General features: G+C 44.1%; 1 long non-coding RNA gene across 1 annotated transcript in view; it reads left to right on the forward strand.

The window, feature by feature from the left end:
• LOC137424449 (uncharacterized) overlaps positions 1-14,587 on the forward strand; it is a 40,618-nt gene that overhangs the window by 437 nt on the left and 25,594 nt on the right. The gene's annotated exons all lie outside the window — the stretch shown is intronic.

Below are 14,587 nucleotides of genomic sequence, written 5' to 3' on the forward strand. Positions count from 1 at the left end.
ACGTGACACTGATCCTTCATCATTTCTTTTTCTTTATTAGTCGTGTATCCATAAATATAAATAACAACAACACCGACAAAGCTTGAAATAAACGCAATGGGCTCCCAAGTACAAAAATCGACAATTCAAATAAACATTTAATAAGCGAATTCGTGGAAATTGCTACAAATCTACCACCTGACCCAGTCGAACCCAACTGCTCCTGGACTCTGTGTCCTTCTCTCTGATTCTGCAACTGGACCTGACGGAATCAGCCCACGGACCCTAAAATCCTGTTCTTCCGCTCTATCTCACCCTCTCTCTGTACTTTTCACCCTATCTTTTGCTCAACGTCATCTGCCAGCATCCTGGAAATCAGCCAACATCACCGCTTTACACAAAAAGGTGCAAAAACAGATCCTTGCAACTACAGACCAATCAGCCTGCTCCCAATTATCAGCAAAGTCATGGAATCCATCATTGCTTCGGATATGAAATCTTTCCTCTTCTCCAATGGCTTGATCTCTGATCATCAATTTGGTTTCAGACCAGGTCACTCTGCTCTGGACATGCTGCTTCTGCTGTCTCAACAATGGATGGAGGTCCACGATGCCAAACAGGAAATCAGAGCTGTCTCCCTTGACATATCACGTGCCTTCGATTCGGTCTGGCACCCAGCTCTGCTCACCAAACTCTCCTCTGGTATCAATGGAAATCTCCAAGCATGGCTGGTGGACTTCCTCTCTGGTCACAGTCAACGTGTGGCCCTGAATGGAATTCCCTCATCTTTCTTTCCTGTTCAGGCTAGAGTTCCCCAAGGTAGTGTTCTTGGCCCTGTGCCATTTCTGGTCTTCATCAATGATCTCTCTGACTCTCTGGAAAATCCTCTCTATCTCTTTGCTGATGACTCCACTATCTGCTGCTCCATACCTCATCCCTCAGATTGGCAGTCATCATTCTCTGCAGACCTGGACCAAATCACAGACTGGGCAAACAAGTGGAACATGTCTTTCAATCCTGACAAATCTCACACTCTTACTTTGTCTCTATGAAAAGACCGACTGGACAACCCTCCCATCTACTTTCTCAACAATCCTCTCCAAGAAGTTCTGTCACTCAAGCTTTTGGGTTTCACTATCTGCCATGATATTTCCTGGGAAAACCACATTTCCAAGCTGGCCTCCAAAGCCCGTCGCCGACTGGGCATCCTCTGTCGTGTGAAGTCCTTCCTTCGCACACGTGATCTCCTCACCACATAGAAAGCTTTCATCTGCACCTTTATGGAATACTGTTCCCGCCTCTGGGCTGGTGCTCCTGCCTCACACCTAGCTCAGCTTCACGCTGTAGAAATCAAGGCTTTCAGAATCATTGGTATCTCCCGCGATGAAACTGATTCTGAGGGCCTATCACTCGCCTCCGCAGGCAGGTTGGTGGTCTTTCTGTCTTCTACCGCCTTCTCTCCTGCCTTGCACCCCCTTGATCTGTCTGTGATCTGTCTGCCAAATATTCCTGCAGGACGCTCAATGTCTGCCAAAAACCTTCTTCTGGTAAAACTTCCAAAATCGAGACTCTCTTCTCACCTTCACTCTTTAATTCCTCTTCACTCTTTAACTCCCACAATCTCTTCGATCCCACTCCCACTTTGTACCCCACCACATCCCTCTCTCTTCCACAGATCTCCTGGTATCCCTGTTCCCCACTGTTTTTGTGCCTCCCTCTCTCTCCTCCTGTTGTCTCCCACTCCATTTATCATGTTATATGTGTTAACCCTCATACCGCGCCTAGTCTAAGTATACAAAACAAAACCGCAATATCAGTTTGTGTGTTTGTACAGATGTCTGGTGTCTGATGTCTGTCCCACTTCATAAGGCTAGGTTTTAAAGGCTTTGAGTGAAGTTTTAGGAAGAATTTGAGAGGCTTTTAATGGGCAATCTGAACACGACTGTGTGTCCACCACAGTCAAAATACCTGTAAGAATCCGAGGACCCAAAAGACCCCAAGGACCCAGTAGACCCAAAAGACCCAGAGGATTGAAAAGACCCCAAGGGCCCAAAAGACCCCAAGGGCCCAAAAGACCCCGAGGACCCAAAAGATCCCTAGAACCCAAAAGACCCCGAAGACCCAAAAGAAAAAGATAACCCAAAAGTCGAAAATGATCCAAAAGACCCAGAGGACCCAGAGGACCCAAACGACCCTAAAGTCCCTGAGGATCCAAAAGACCCAAAGGATGCAAATGACAATGAAGACCCAAAATACCCCAAAGATCCAAAAAGACCCAGAGGGCCCGGAGGATTCAAAGGCCCCAAAAGACCCTGAGGACCCAAAAGACCTAAAATACCCCGAGGATCCATAAAACCCAGAGGATGCAAAAAACCCAAAAGACCCCAAAGACCCAAAAGAGAGACATGAATGGTAAAATAGAGAGAAATAGAACAGAAATTATTAATTTGGGTGAGCAAATCTGGAGGGGGGGGGGGGGCTCCGGAGTATGGGCAGGCAGCCAAGCCTGAGCTGGTAAGCCATGTGTTCGGCCTTACGGTGTGTGGGGCAACGAGCAAGTGTTCTCAGAGTGGGAGCGAGGCTGGACCTGCGCCCGGAGTCTTTGACTCTCTGTACACGGAGTCTGTGTTAGCGGCCGTTGGGTGGGGGAGAAGGAAAAAGTTTTGTGGTAGGGCACTTAGAGAGAGGCAGGCCAATGTTGGCTGGTGTCAGTGTGAGCCCCAATTGGAGTTTAAATATTTTAGTGCTTTGAATGAAGAGGTAGGAGCTCTGAGTCATGAGCAGTTCGTGGCTCATGACAATGAATAAATGTTGGGAGAGTGGGAGGCTCAAGGCCAGCAGTGGCTACAGGGAGGGGCAGAAAAGCCTGATAATGAACGTGAGGCCGGGAGTTTTAAGTTAAAATTTAAATGACAATTTCTTTTGGAGCAGCCTTGGAAGGAGTTGGTCCCCGAGCTGTAGGGGAGGTTAACGGGGCCAGCCTTGTGGGAGATTGCCCTCCCTGGGAGATTGGGTTGGGCCAGGCAGTTGGGGAGCTGCAATGGCAGAATTTGGATGTGGGGTCCAACCACAGGTGATCTGGTGGAGTGTGGCATTTCTTGTCCATCAGGCCGCTGTCCGAGGAAGTGTCTCGGGTTGATTGTGTCACCGGACCCTGGAGGGGGTTGAGACCTCCAGAGAACCGAGGTGGTTAGTCCTGGGCACCAGGCTCTCGTCTAATGCTTTTGAGGAGAGGACGTTTATCTTAGCAATGTCACCCTCAAATTTATATACATGACAGAGTGTTGTTGAGTGGTTCATAGTTTGATAAGGTTGCCGCAGTCACATCCTGGAGAACTCATTATCCGCCACCTGTGCATCAAATGGCCGCAGCGACCATGTCCCATTCGGATCCCATTAAAAGCCTTCCATATTTTCCGAGGCAGGTCAAAACCAGGTGGCCTCACTGTTGGGTCGGATATAAGACGTTTGTTTGTAGACGGTGATTTCACACCACACTTTCCTCCAGGCCACAACACTGTCATGTTCTGCAAGAGCTTGAGCACATGTCCAATAAGGTATTCGGGTGACCAGACGGCTAGTTGGAATATTAATTATGTCACTGTGGATGGGGAGATCAGTCGGGTTAAAAATGACATTTCTGGAACACTTTACCATAGACACCCCAACCCTCCAATGATGATGCAATCATATAACCTTCACAACTTCATAACCTGTAGTTTTGTTTACTTATTCATAGTTATAAGCCATGTAGTAATTTGAAATAATAAGTCAGTTTTTTGTTTTTTTTACAAATTGAAAAAGGAACAAAGCCTGCAAACGGATTTTCTACTGTTGATTTTGTCATGTCTGTGTTTACTGTGCGATTGTAATTCGGTTTTGTTAAAAAAATTCATGCAGATTTGTGAATATTAGTCGGATTTTTCGTATCAGGTATTTTGAGGCCTACCCAGTTCCCTCGTTAGTCGTTGTGTGTCCACGATTGTCCTTGCTCTGTACTAACGTCAGTCTTTTTATTTTCACCCCTTACTTCCTCCCTCAATTTCGTCCCAACTTTATACCCTATTTTTAATGGCTTAAATATAAAAAAAGAAATAATAATAAATTCCTCCTCACCACACACCACCCCATGAGCACGTGTTGTCTCGCCCCTCTCATCCTTCTCCATCTTGCTGATTTCACCTTTCAATCCTCACTCTGTTCGTGAAGTATTTTTCGTACTCTTTGAAGATCTCTTTCAACCTTTCTCTTTTTACTCAAATCTGCTTTCAAAACCTTCATTCAAAAAACTAGCAACGGTACCCGCCCTATGGGCGGGGCTTCAATTGGGAGGCCCAAATGAAAAGGCAAAATATCAGAAATTGAAGGGTTTTTTTTATTTTAAACGATTCATATAAACATCTGTTGAATCATATCACACGCAAATCATAAAAATCTAAACAGTACATGGCGCCCATTTTGAAAAAAGATTGAATTCTGCAAAACGGAAGCGGCTGCTACACGTCTTTCTCAGTCGCACGTTTATGTGTGAAGAGTGCGCGCCGAATCTGTAACACAGAAGCGGCCGCTACACCTGTTTCTCAGTCACATTGCACACGCTGCCATGTTACTTCGGAGCCGCACGTTTATATAGGAAGAGTTCGTCAGGAGTCGATCTACTCTCTCCCACGGAGGTATATAATAAACCTGGAGAGCCAATGATGGCTGTCGGCTGAAGCTAGCGGAAGTTGCTTGGCGGCCATATTGGGAAGCCAATTGTGTCTGCGTCCGTGTTTGATCTCACAATCAGCTGATCTCACAATTTCTGATTCATTTTGGATGCTTACCGACTGTAAGGAGTCTTATTTGTGAACGCGCTGTTTCAAAATGCCACAGTGTGTTGCATTTGACTGCACAAATACCTCAGGGAAGGCCTCCACATGCACATTTCACAAGTAAGTGACAAACCGCGATCGCGGGTGTTCTGCTTTTTCAGTTTTTGGCGTGGTCACGGTGGTGGGGCTAGGTAATTAAGTTTCAATGAAGTTTGAACACTGTGTTTGAATTTGATGATGTTAGACCACGCGCAGGGTGTGCAATACGACACAGATCTCAAATATAACTGTATTGTGTATTCACTAGGGCTATGTGAGTATGTCAGACTGATGTCTGATTGACTCATTCATTGATTCAGATTGAAGTATCGAGATTGACTCGTCAGCTCGTGATCATTGTCAAGTGATTTAATTTGTGATGAGCTTAACTTAATTGTCCAGTCTACTACTGTCAGGGTTTCCATGCCCTCCTGTGTCACTCGTGAGCAGAAAGAGCAAATGGGGGTTACTTGTGGAAGGTACGAAAGTCCGACACATGGCAAACATTAGCAGATGAAGTTGTATTTAACTATACATATGAAACTCAAAATATTATTTTGATATGGAGTCGTTTTGACTCGGATGTTTTGACTGCCCTCTGAGGTTTTGACCCGCAACCACATTTTGTGACCACAATGTATTTTGTTTCAAGGTTTCCAAAGGATAAGGACTTGTGCACTCAATGGACATCTGCCCTGAGAAGGGAGTCCTTCTACCCCACCCCAGGCACCACAGTTCTGTGCAGTGATCACTTCAATGAGAGTGACTTCGACAGGACTGGTCAAACCGTCCGACTGAAGCCGAAGTACTCGAAGTACTCGATGCATGTCACATGCTTAAACTTGCAAGAAACTGTCTTGGATCCATGAAAATGATGGAGGATGGCAACAAAAAAGTCATCGCGTGGAAATACATCCAGGCACTCTTTGATCTGCAGAAGAGGGAAGGCTTGCGTCTGGGAAATAAGCTCTCCCGGAAACACATCGAGTGGAAGAGCAATGTCATGAAGGTGGACACAGCGCTCAGACATTGAGCACTAGTGTGGCAGATGCAATTCGGTTTTGCAGGGACACTTTGCAACTATCATAATTTCAGGGCAGTGAGGCTACCTGCCAATACATTGAAACATTGGACAAACTGTTTGACATTCTAAATTCTCACAATCCATTGGCACGAAACTACAAGGCACCACTCATGACATCACGAGAAGGACTTTTCCTGCCATTCCTGGATACTGCCTACAGTTACTTGTCCAACATCAAAAACATGAATGGTCAAGTTATGACCAATACGCGTTTGAAAACCCCCTTCATTGGTTTCATGATCTGCATAGAGAGTGTCACAATTTTGTATTTCACATATGTCAAACCTGCCTCATCTCCCCTGCGATACCTGCTCACGTACAAAATGAGCCAAGACCACATTGAACTTTTCTTTGGAGCGGTCCGCATTGCATGTGGAAGTGGGAATAACCCAACGGCCCGGCAGTTTGTTGCCGCATATAAGCGCCTCTTGATGCGACATGACATCAAGTCTGCAAGTGGGTTGCCCTTTGTCTGATATGGCGAGTTCACCAACACTTCATGTAAATATTTAAACTGTAAAAGATGTGTTGCATGAGATGTCTATATCTCCACTCCATTATTCATGTAACAATTACCATGTCCTGCTGAACGTTCCATTGCAACATGTAAGTCTTGTATGTTATGAATAGCAAAAACTTCCGAAACCCAAGAATTGTGTGGGTTAACTACATGACAGCGTTTCATGTCATTTATGTGACTGGTTTCTAACATCTCGGTAATAGAAACATACACATCTTAGTTACAATATAATGACTGAATTAAGTAACATCATATAACATGACAACAAATCAGATCTTTATATTGAGGAACATTATAGAACAAGCCAAAGAATGGCAAACGACGATGTACCTCAATTTTATAGATTTCTAGAAAGCTTTCGACTCCTTGCCCAGAGAAAGTCTGGGTCATAATGAAGAAATACAGCATACCTGGAAAATTAGTGAACCTTGTAAAAGCCCTTTACCAAGACTTTCAATGTGCGGTCGTCGACCAAGGTGAAACAACAGAATGGTTCAAGGTGAAGACAGGAGTTAAACAGGGGTGTAACATGTCAGGATTCTTATTCCTACTAGTGGGTGATTGGGTCATGAGAAGGACGATAAAGAACACCGAGCGGTAATTTTGGGCACTTTTTTTTCAAACAAGCTCTAAACCATTGGATTCCCCAGGAAAAATGCGTCTAGAATCAACTTCAAACTTAATGAACACCATTTCCTTAAAGAACGGGATTCTGAGCCCGAATATCAGTTCAAATATTAGTATTCTATATTAATTAAATAGTCGGTGGTCCTAAAATTCGCTCCAGCTGCATCATCAGTGCGCCACGCCTTTGCTTTGACAGGCTTTGTTTACAAAACAATCGGCTTCCCAATATGGCCGCCAGACTATTTCCGGTGGCTTCACGGCGGCTAATGCTGCGAGGTGGCCAATTGGCTCTCCATATTATATACCTCCGTGCTCTCTCCTGGTACGTAGAATAAACAGTATTTGTAGAATTTCAACAAAAGCCACATCACTGTTCATAATCGGTAAATATTATTCCATCGTGTTTGGAAAAACTGGAAAATTGGAAAAATTGGAAAAATTGGAAAAACAATATAGCCTATTTTACTCCCAGGGAGTCCCAGGAATACCCACCCAAAATATCATTGCGATCGTTTGAGCCGTTTTTGCGGTACCTTTGAACAGACGGACGAACATTTGGTGAATTATAGTAAGATAATAAGAAAAAGGAGTTCCTCCTACTGTACTAACCAAGTGCTTATACTGTATACACCTCCACGTTCCTTCAAGCTCCGCTCCACCTGGCTTGTTAATCTCCTTTTATTCTTTGTTTCTCCTTTTTGAACCTGTCTGCAATCTTCGTCCCCCTCAGCCTCCCTGCCCTCATTTCGTTGAATACACAGACGGCCTTCACGGTTTTGTTTTAAATGTTTAAACTTCCTTCTCCTGTATTGTATTCTCTCTTTTATTGCAATAAACTCGTCTTCCTTTTCAAAAGCCTGTTTTCAAATCACTCTTTCAATCATTCCGATTCAAAAAATTCCAATCTCTTATAGTTCTTCCTTTCTCCAATCTCTTAACTCGCCTTTATATCAGCCCTCCTCCAACGTTTTCAAATCTATCTCCGACTTGAAAATCTCAAGAACCACAGTTTGCAATGGATGTTTGTATTTCGATCATTAATCATTCCTTTTGGCTATCTTCAGTGTCAATCCCTTCCCTGTCTGTTCGCTCCTTAACTTGTACTTGCCCGTATCCTACCAACCTATCTTTTACCAGCGTCCCACTTCATGTCCCCTCCCTCTACTCCCTCCTACCCCCATTCCATCACTACCTTCCCCCTCACCCTTCCCCTTCAATTCTCCCTCCTCACCCATCCCTTTCAATCTCTCCTCTCACCCCTCTTCCTCAAAGTTGTCTCTTAACTCATCCACAAGGCTGCCTCCTCTGTGCTTCCTCTCTCTTCCAACTCATTCTTCTACCTCTTCCAATCTTCTACTTCACTCTGCCCCCCTTCATATTACTTATCACTATGCCGCATCCAATCACCACCTAGTCTTTGGTCCTCCTCCTCCTCCTCCTCCTCATTCTGCCCCCTGTCCCAGCTCTTCTGCAATCTCTGACACATTGTCAACAGCTCTCCTAACCTCCCCCATCTCCTCCCTTATCTTACCCCTCCCCTCCCCTCCCTACCCTCTTCCTTCACAGTATAGACCTCAACATTCAGGGCCTTCGCTCAAACCTGACTGATCTCTCCAAACAGGTTGCTTCTGACAAACCAGACTTAATCTGTTTAACAGAAACTTTCCTCCTTCAATACATCCCTGACTCCTTAATATCTCTCCCTGGTTACTCCCTCCTCCGGTATGATAGACCTGAGCCTTGTCCTGGTGGTGGGGTTGCTATCTTTATCAAAAACTCTCTTCCTCACTCTCCTTGCACTGCCCTCTCTCCACCCCACCTTCAGGAGTACCTCTGGCTCCGGCTTCCCCTCTGCTCCCACCTATTATATGTGTGCTGTACCGTCCAACAAACAGTGATGACTTAATTTACATCTTGCTCTCCGCCAACATGGACCAACTTCCATCCACTCAACCCAACTCTCTCTTCCTCACATGTGGCATTTGAATTGTCATGGGGCGGAAGGGGGGCGGGGGGAGGACCAGGAGAACCTGGGTTTGGGAGGGTGTGGATTTAACCAAGCATCATCTTTGGGAGCACATGACTACTCAGTATTAAATTCACATGATATTAACTGTTCTTTGTATCTGACTTCAGGTGGTTGAATCCAGCTCACATCCAAATTACGCAGCCAGCTGTGGCCTCTACAAATCAGCTTCCTTTAAGCCAAGCTCTCCCGACTCCCCTGCTCTATGCCGCTGCCCTCTCCAGGCACACATTTATGAGCAAACCAGCTAATGCAAAAGCTACCACCTTACCAGGCTGTGCTGCACTCCTTGTGCTTGGTCCCCAGCACTTTCCCGACCCCCACTCCCCACCTCATCCTACCCCAACCCCACAACCCACTTGTCATGTGTCTCTGACACCTTTGGAATGACCTGTGGCAGGGACGGACCAACACATCTTGCTCTTAAAGTTGTAATTATAGATATTTGTCTCGCTTCTTCCCCCAAAAAACGAATCAATGCATGAATAATGAATTGACCTCAGGCATTCGACTCGGTAGTCCTTTTCCATTTTGCATTCACGAAGAACTTCAGGAAGCTACCAGCAGTCACCTTGACGAGAATTCTCCTGCATTTTTTTTTATTCCATTGCCTTTTAAATTTCAGCACAGCAAGTTATCCTGACAAAAGACAGATTACACAGGTGTTCGCTATGACCTCATTTGGCAAACACATGAAACAAATTATAGTAAGAAAAATCTATGCGTCTCCATCGGAAGAGCAAGTTCAATAAATCAGTTCACTCACACAATATGTAACCCCTGCACCAGACTCTCCCCTCCACTCACTACCAACCCCCAATAATACTCTCTTTGGTGGAAGCTTTAATTATAATTGTGGAGGATGTCCTGGTATGATCAAAATTGTTTTTCACTGAATACTAATATCTAAGTTTGCCATTCTTGAGACACGTCTTAGAAATAACCTGGTGTGCCTTATGTCAAGATTATTTTATGTCCTGATGATTCGCAGCAGTTGTTATTCTGAACATGTTTCGGGTTACACATCCGACAGGCCCTGTTCATGCATGAACTTTGCACCCATCCTGCCATTAAGAATATCAGTGGTTGTATGAATTGATTTTTCAAAAGCTGATATTTGCTGCTGTAACTGCCCAGGCCTATTTAGAGAAACTAATGGAGATAATTTGCAAAAATGCAACCGAGCATAGCAAAGTGAATGCGACAGAGAAGTGTGTAGCAGAGTCGAAATGTGTTAGGGAATGGAAAATGCACACCTGAGAAGCTTTCATGGAAATGGACGCAAAATGCAACACACGATTTCATTTGATGTAAACATATGCACAATTTTTGTTACGAAAATGAGAATTGCTTTTTCATTTAAGATTAACCAGTGGTTTGCCATTGACTGATGTTGTCTTCATTAAGTCAAAGATGTTAGGGTGATTTTGTTACAAGCTAGGTGTGCCTACCCTTCACTTCGCTGACGGATTTAATATAAAAACAGCATATTGACCTCACAAACATATTACACGTCAATCTGTGAATGTCGATGAGGATGTAAAATGAAGTGAAACAAATTAAAAATGTATCTTTTATAACATGTAATTGTTGTTGTTGTATAGCCCCAGACAGTTCTCTCGACCAAGCCCGCGGCACGGAGACAGCTAGCTGATCTATCTCACAAGAGCGACCCAGAGATCCTCCACATCCAGGATGGTGTACCCAAGCCTTCACAAAGTCAGGGCCATGACAGAGTTAGAGATAGAGAGTGAGAAGAGAAGAGAACAGACAGAGACAAGAGGGGAAGGGCCGACCCGTGGGGACCAATCGGCACTCCGACCATGACCGAACCCGGACCCGAACCCGGGCAGCAGGGAAGAATCAGGAAGATTTTGTCCCCGACTTGCGTTGAGGGGTACAACCACGTTGACGTGGTTGTACCCCTCAACGTTGACGTGGTTGTACCCCTCTCACGTTGAGGTGAAGAGGCATCCCCGATAGTTGTACGAAAAAAGTGTTGATGAACACACTTAAGTGAGTTTATGGTTTTGATGTTGCTTCGATAAATATTACTATATATAATTTTGTGTGCTCCTTCCGTGTCCTTCTAAACTAAAGGTTCCTGCTGTCGTATAATTATAAACGTCACCGTTGGAACCGCTACATTAAGTACCCATTTCTGCTTCTTCTTCTTTCATCCTGTAAAAAGTCTTTTTGATTTTAAAACAGGCTTCCTGGGCTTTTAAAACAGGAATCTTTGTGATTAAATGGACATGAAAATTGGCCCAAGTTAATTGACTATTAGCCTTCCAACAGTACCATAAAAAAAAAAAAATTCTACGAGTACGATGGTGGAAACCACCACATTAAAGCTCCATGTGTTGCATCTTCTTCTTCAATCCCAGAAAGACAGGTAACAGGCGCCCGTGGGATTAAACTGACTTTTTTTTGGTTTTAAGTAAATAGATTATGAGCTTTCCAATGGTAACATTTTTATGCCTCTGCCGACAAATTCGCCAGAGGCATTATGTTTTCAGGTTGTCTGTCCGTCAGTCCGTCCGTGATAGGTTTTCATTACCGCGATAACTTGAGAACGGCCGAAGGGATCTTGGTGAAACTGGGTGCTGGTATGTATAATGAGGGAAAGATGAACTGATTATATTTGGGGTCACGAAGTCAAAGGCCAAAGGTCAGAGGTCATGTTAGGTAAAAAAAATACTGTTACCGCGATAACTGTTAAGTGATGGGATTCTGACCAAAGTTGGTGCAAGTATGTATTATGATGCAAAGATGAACTGATTAGATTTTGGAATCAAGAGGTCAAAGGTTAGAGGTCATGTTAAGCAAAATTTATGTTGCCACGCCAACTCGTGAACAAGTGATGGGGTTTCAGGCAAATTTGGTATAAGTATATATGATGCAAAGATGAAATGATTAAATTTTGGGGTCAAGATGTCAAAGGTCAGAGGTCATGTCAGGTAAAAATGTGATAACTTGAGAACAGCTGAATGGATTTAAATCAAACCTGATACAAGTATTATAATGATGTAATAATGTGGGTGGAGGCATATCGGTCGACGTCGTGACGTCGAAGAGTGTTCTAGTTCTTTTTTATTCCGACAGCAGAAAGCCTTCATAATTAAGTATGACACGAACGGGCAGACAAACACTTTTTTGTATACAGAGTCAAAGCTTGTGGAATAGCTGTACCACAGAATGGAGGTACGAGAGTGGAGTTGGCCTTGGATTCCATAGGAATAGAGCTTGGAGAGCGAGGCGGGATTGCCAGATGTTATCAAAAGCACGATATATGTCCAGAGAGACGGCCTTGAAGGAAGGCCTCCATCCATTGTTGAGCGAGTAGCAGAAGCATGTCCAAGGTGGAGTGAGCTGGACTGAATCCGAATTGGTGATTTGAGATGAGATTGTTGGAGAAAAGGAAGAATCTCATATCATCTGTAATGACTGATTCCATAACCTTACTGATGATTGGAAGTAAGCTAATAGGTCTGAGTTAAGGGGATCTCTTTTTGCACCTTGTTAATGTGGGGATGTTGGCTGATTTCCAACCAAATGTAGGACTACCGAGCGGAAATGACCAGGTGAAAAGGGTAGAGAGAGGAGGAAGAAAAGGAAAGGATTTTGATGAAGAGGAAGAGTGGTTTGTTCATGACTGACCTTACTACTGTAATGAGGGAGAGGCATTTTATAATGTATTAGAATAGAAGACACGTCGTCGCTTCACTGACAGGAATACCAATCTTTGTGTAATTGCTAAAAAAAAAAAAAAAAAAAACAGTTGTTGATGCGAAAAAATAAAATTAGGCGGTGTATAAATAACGGGTTAGCTATAGATATGGATATCGGGGGGTGGGGGGGAGACAAGTGTTAATCAGCTATGAATCACACCTTTTTTTAGATGCTGAATTACGAATAATATACAATACACAAAGAGGAAGCTCAAAATAAAAATAAATAATTTCTCACCCTCTCCCTCTCTTATTTCTTTCGATCAAACGGTCTGGGGAACGTATAAGGCACGGGCCATGGCAGGAAGCAAACTCTGAGGTCGCCTCGTCTCTGCCTTTACATAAATGCTAAAAAACGGGACTTTCCATTTCCTCAGTATAGCAGCTTTTGTCCTCCTTCTTCTCATCCTGCCCTTTCTTGTTGCTCTTCTGCAATCTCTGATACACTGTCAATAGCTCTTCCTACCTCATCCTCCATTCCCTCATCTTACCCTCTCCCACCCCTCTCTTGTATCCGATGCTACCCCTCCTCCTTCCTTAACATTATGGACCTCAAACATCCTGGGCCTTTGATCAAACCTGATGGATCTCTCCATACAGGTTGCTTCTGACAAACCAGACTTTTTTTTTTTTTTTTTTTTGTATACAAGATCGAGGCTCGTGAAAGAGCTAACATTAATCACACAAAAATCAAACAGACACACAAAACATATAATAAGGGGAGCGGTAGACAAGATGGGGAGAGAGGGGGAAGCACACAAACACAACATTTGAGAGCAGGGACATCGGGAGATCTGTGGGAGGGAGAGGGCTTGGGGAGAGGAAGCGTTGGAAGGAGGGGGGGGGGGGGGGGGAGAAGTATAAAACAACAAACACATGGACACTATTAAAAACGTAACATGAACATACTAGCATACTTTTAATTCATCTGTGCAGTTCATCTAAATGGGCAATAAAATAACCAGCAGCATTTTGCTTCGGGGCTGATAAACTACGTTGCTCCAGGGTAATTCTCTCAATGCTGGAGAGGCATACTTGAGGAACAAAACTATTCACAGATCTGGACAGGGGGGCGGGGGGAGGAAAAAAAAGAAAGAAAGAAATATGTCGTGTATAGCATGATCCTTGCGAAATCCCTAATATAAGTTGTTGGCCTATGTCTATGATGACCTCAAAAATACTTGGTGGTTGAATTTACTTGAATTAGACTTGATTTACTTGAATACTTGGTGGTTGAATTAGACTTAATCTGCTTAACAGAAACTTTCCTCCTTCAAGATGTCCCTGACCCCTTAGTATCTCTTCCTGGTTACTCCCTCCTCCGGTATGATAGACTTGAGCCTCGTCCTAGTGGTGGGTTTGCTATCTTCATCAAAAACTCTCTTCCTCACTCTCCTTGCACTACCCTCAATCTACCACACCCCCAGGAGTACATCTGACTACGGCTTCCCCTCCGCTCCCACCTTTTGTTCATATGTGTGTTGTACCGTCCACCAAACAGTGATGACTCCATTTACATCTTGCTCTCTGACAACATGGAGCAACTTCTAGCCACTCATCCCAACTCTCTCTTCCTCATATGTGGCGATTTCAATTGTCATCATGCTATCTGGCTAGGTGCGGGTACCTCGCTCACCAGCTATGGCACCTCAGCAAAAGACTTCTGCGACTGATTGGTACTGACACAATCTGTCATTTTCCCAACCCGGATCTCAGTGAACAGTCCATCTTCTCTTCGAGACTTGGCTATGATTAATTTCCCTGCAA

The sequence above is a fragment of the Myxine glutinosa genome, chromosome 4, assembly GCF_964187855.1.
Source record: "Myxine glutinosa chromosome 4, kmMyxGlut1.1, whole genome shotgun sequence".
Lineage (NCBI taxonomy): Eukaryota > Metazoa > Chordata > Myxini > Myxiniformes > Myxinidae > Myxine > Myxine glutinosa.